This window comes from Pinus tabuliformis, chromosome 9 (genome assembly GCF_031772625.1).
Source record: "Pinus tabuliformis cultivar Carrire ecotype Pingquan chromosome 9, CPIR1, whole genome shotgun sequence".
In the NCBI taxonomy this organism is placed as follows: Eukaryota; Viridiplantae; Streptophyta; class Pinopsida; order Pinales; family Pinaceae; genus Pinus; species Pinus tabuliformis.
Window position 1 is genome coordinate 1,811,392,447 of NC_142307.1, and position 4,676 is coordinate 1,811,397,122.

Consider the following 4,676-nt stretch of genomic DNA (forward strand, 5'->3'; position numbering starts at 1 on the left):
ATTAATAAATTTAAAACTATATTAATTAATTGATTAACTAATTAATTAATTAATTTTTAAATTTAGTTTAATTAATATATATATATATATATATATATATATATATATTTTATTTAAATAAAATTAATTCACTTAAATAAATTTGGCCTAAATTAAAAATGAAATTAGTTTAAACTAAATTTAAAATAAAATCAATTTTAATTTAATTAATTAATTAATTAAATTAGTTTTAAATTTAGCTTAACTTTTAATTAATTAATTAATAGAATTTGGTTATTAATTTATGCAATTATATATATATATATATATATATATATATATATATATATATTAATATTAATTTATTTACTTTTTTGAGCTGTAAATACTATGGTATGTAAAGATACATCATAAACCAATAGCAATAGGGAGAAGGTAACTGGACCTAGTTAAACCAGTCGGAGCCACCACACCAAACGGAAAAGGAGCTGCTTTAAGGTCCGGACCGGGTGGTTATCCCCCAATGTTGTTGCAGCGATTTTCGAGGCATCAACATTTTTGGCGCTAGAAGGAGGGCTGAGACTTTTTGTCTATTGGAGTCTTTTCAATTTTAACATTTTGTTTAAATCACGATGGCTCCTCTTAAGCTTCCAATTTGGAGTTGCATCCATGGACGTGCATCTTCCAATACCCCACCTGAAGTGGTAAGACTCTTGTCTCAGGTAAAGTTCAATGGTAAGAAAAATTCTTCTGCTTTTAACCATGTCTTTCAATTTATTCAAAATGTTTCAAATTATGATTTTCAAGGAATTGATGAAGGCATTTTATGCAGAATTTTTACTCTCACATTTGCAGCAAAAGCCAGAAACTGGTGCAAAACTCTTCCAGTTGCCTCAATCCATAGCTGGGATCAATTTGTTACAATTTTCATTTGTAAATTTGACGGCTACGATTATGAACAGGTATGTGAAGAAATTGAATATCTACGAAGGTTTAAAAATGAGTCTGTTAATGATTTTCATATTCGATTTCACTTGAATTGTTTAAGATTTAAGGACAAAGATAAACCTACGGAAGAAGAATCATTAGATTGGTTTAAACATATTTGTTATCTTCCAACCATTCCCAATCCATATGAAATTGATTCAAGCTTTCTTCCATCCCCTTCCAATATAAATGAGAATCCCAATTCTGATGTGCAAATAAATTGTGATGAAGTGGTTTCACAAAGCTTAGAAGATATTTCTAATCAAATGCAAGAAGACAACAACAACAATTTTGGAGAAAAAGCTGCCTTGAAATCTGAAAGCTACTTTGAAGTAAATTCGGAAAATCAAATCGCAAATCAGCAAGTACAAGCAGCAATCAGAGTAAATAATAACACGCAACCTGCTATACAAATTTCTGAATTTTTCCATAACGAGCAAATGCCCAAATTAGAGCAGCAAAGCAGCGTTCTCCAAGAAAGTATGCGCACGCAAAAGAATGATCTGCAATTTGAAATTTACAATGAGCATAATACAAAGAGTTCTCAAACAGACACAGTTTTAAATGCATTGTTTCAGGTTCACATTTTTCCCTTTATCCTGATATTTTTAATAATGGTAATTTTTCCCCTCTTGGAATTAATGGTATTTCAGAAATTACAGAGGCTGATCTAAATGAATTACCATTAAGTTTTTACCAAGATAGAGAAGCAATTAATGATCATTCTTTTGCCATTAATGAACATGAAATTCTTGTTCCTCCTTGTTTGGATATATTGGATGAGATTGAAGGGAATTCTAGAGAATCTTGTGAGGTCATTTATGATGATTACTCTGATATTGAGGATGTTGATTTCAATTTTTCTCAAGAGAATCCTCATGATAAAATTCAAATAACATCTATAAATGAGGAACGTTTCAATGTAGAAATTATTCCAACCAATCCTCATTTTAGAGTAGCAAATTATCTTCATGATTTCACTATTCAAGAAAACATTCCAATTTATGATTCATATTCATTTCAAGCTCTCATCCCTACTCATAATTCGTTTTCTAATTCACAAGTTGGAATTCAAAATTATTTAAATTCCATAATTATGGTCAATCCTTGTGAAAATGAAATCATTTCAAAACAATCCCAATTGTGCTATAACATTAGTTGTAAAAATAGTGATTTCATTTTATTTTTATTTCCTCACTTATTTTGTATAAAATTAGATTTAATTTCAGATTTAATTTTTCAATTTTTTCACACTTTGCACTGGCATATTGAATACTATATTATCAAACACTCAATTGATACATTGCCCTATTGGGAAATTGAAGTTTCACATTATAACCATGAACATCAAGAGCTGTTAACATATCAATGTCAATCGATGTTCATTGCTTATCAAAAGCTTCTATTTTTTCAAAGGCAATGTCAACAAGAAAATTATTTTTGCAATTTGGCCAGCAATTCAATTCAATTAATAATTTTCCATTTCATTTGAAAGATTTCCATCCATTTTTTATTAATTTATTTGAAAAATATTTGGAAATTTTTCTCTCAAAGGAGATTGTTAATAGCTTAACATTTGTACATAATACTAACAACTTTTTCTAGGTCTTTGAATTTGAAAGCTCATCTTTACAATCTGGCCTGTTATCTCTTCCTTTGAACATTTATCAATCCTTAATAGAAATCCATCCAGATTTCTATGATCCAATTGGTATTCAATTGGAAAGGAAAATTCAAGAGAAAGAGATTTTAAGTAAGTTACTAACAATAACAATAACTATACATTCTGATTTCATATTTATTTTCCTTAGTTTAGTTAGATTTGTATTTTTATTACTAACATTTGAACTGTACATACATGCAGCAATTAAAATGAGAAAATGGCTACACTGGAAATATGACTATACCTAGTCATTTCCATGTATATGGTTAGAATAGGAGTAGGATTAATTTAGTTAGTTTGTTTTGTATAGTTAATTTATTTTCAACAGTTCTGTAGATTAAAAAATAAAACAAAGCAATCAGCCATTCTCATTCATGTTCACTGAAACATTTTCTCCTTATCCGAAAGTTTTAATTCTTGCTTGCCTTTTAAAATTTCTTGCAGCAATATCTCTATTCTGCTTATTTTGAATAATGTCTGGATTAAATTCAATTAAGGTTGCACTTGGCATCGATCACCTCAAAGCCACTTTTCTTCATTTCGAGATTTCCTTCTAAGATTTTCCTTTGGAATTTATATGATAAAGGTTGAGGATATAAGAGCTTCATGATCTCATTATCCCATGAAATGTATGACTGTCCATGATAAGCTTAATTCTAATTCAATCATTATTAGTCAGTCTAACCTTTCACGGTAATCATATGAAGTTCATATTATCTTCCTCGGAATTTGCCAAAAGCTGATCTTAAGGATGTCCATTTTGCCAAGTGCACACATTCAAATCTGTTTTGATATTTTTCTACAATTAGTGGCTTAATCTCATTCTAATCTTTAGTTTATTATCTGATGCTGTAAAATGCATCATCTTTATTTACTAAAGGCATTATTGAACAGTCCCTATAACAATACAGATTTTTCTCAAGATTAATTCAGAATGAGCAGAGGTAACAAATTGTTGTTTCACTTCAAAAGGGAAGCATAGTTTCATATTTATTTCTGGTAAATTTTATATTCCATGGACATCAATAAACAGATTTTATTTAGGCTGATTGCACACTTAGATTTAGAATAAATGATGCGATGATTTTAAACGAAAGAAAATTTTTGATAAATCAAAGGAAGAATTTGAAGATTTATGAGGTAAAATCTGCAGACAATTTCATTCGAGGTACGCATTTACAAGTTTATTCTCATCCATTATTAGTTCATCCTTTCCTTAATTTATTTTTTATTCTGTTCTGTTTTATTTGCAGGTTTTCGTTTTGTTTTCAAAACTTGTAGTAAGTAGCAAACCCATTTCAAATTTGCAACAGGTTCAGGGAAATTTCATTTCTGATTCATTAGAATTTAAGCATCTTTGTAGCTTTGCTTTCATTCATTAGAAAACCCAATTGAAATTTCAAGGAATATCATAAGACCATTCACATCATAAGATTTCATCGGAAGTAGTTCTTAGTATTTCTTTTGATAACAAATTGTTCATCAAAGACCTCCGATGTATTATCTTACTCATATGCCATATTGCATTTCGCATATCGGAGCTTTCCAAGTGAAGTATACTTCCATGATCATGAATCGCCGATCTCCGATAATCGACTTTACCGATATTGCGATAAACACATAATTCCGGACCCGATATGAAATTCAAATCAAATTCATAAAATATCGCGTCCGCTCAATCGCAATAATGGTAGGAGCATAACTTTAAAAGGGGCCGATGTCTCGGATCCGATATGTTATTAAAATCCCATCATAAAAAATTATCGGGTCCGCTCTTCATCATATATCGGCATCGCAGGAATTATATTGTGTTACAACGGGTACCCAAAGTTTGTCAATTGCCGATTAGCTACATCATCCATCGCATCGCCGATATTGCAATCGTTTCATCACATTTTTTATGCTCACATCACTTCTCTGAATCTACGATGTGTGTTTTGCGATATGGGAAGCACGATGTAATTAATTCTCCGATCTCCGATATAATATTTCTTTAATGATGCGATCGCTTCATTTCATTGCACATGTTCTTATCGGCAATTTGCCA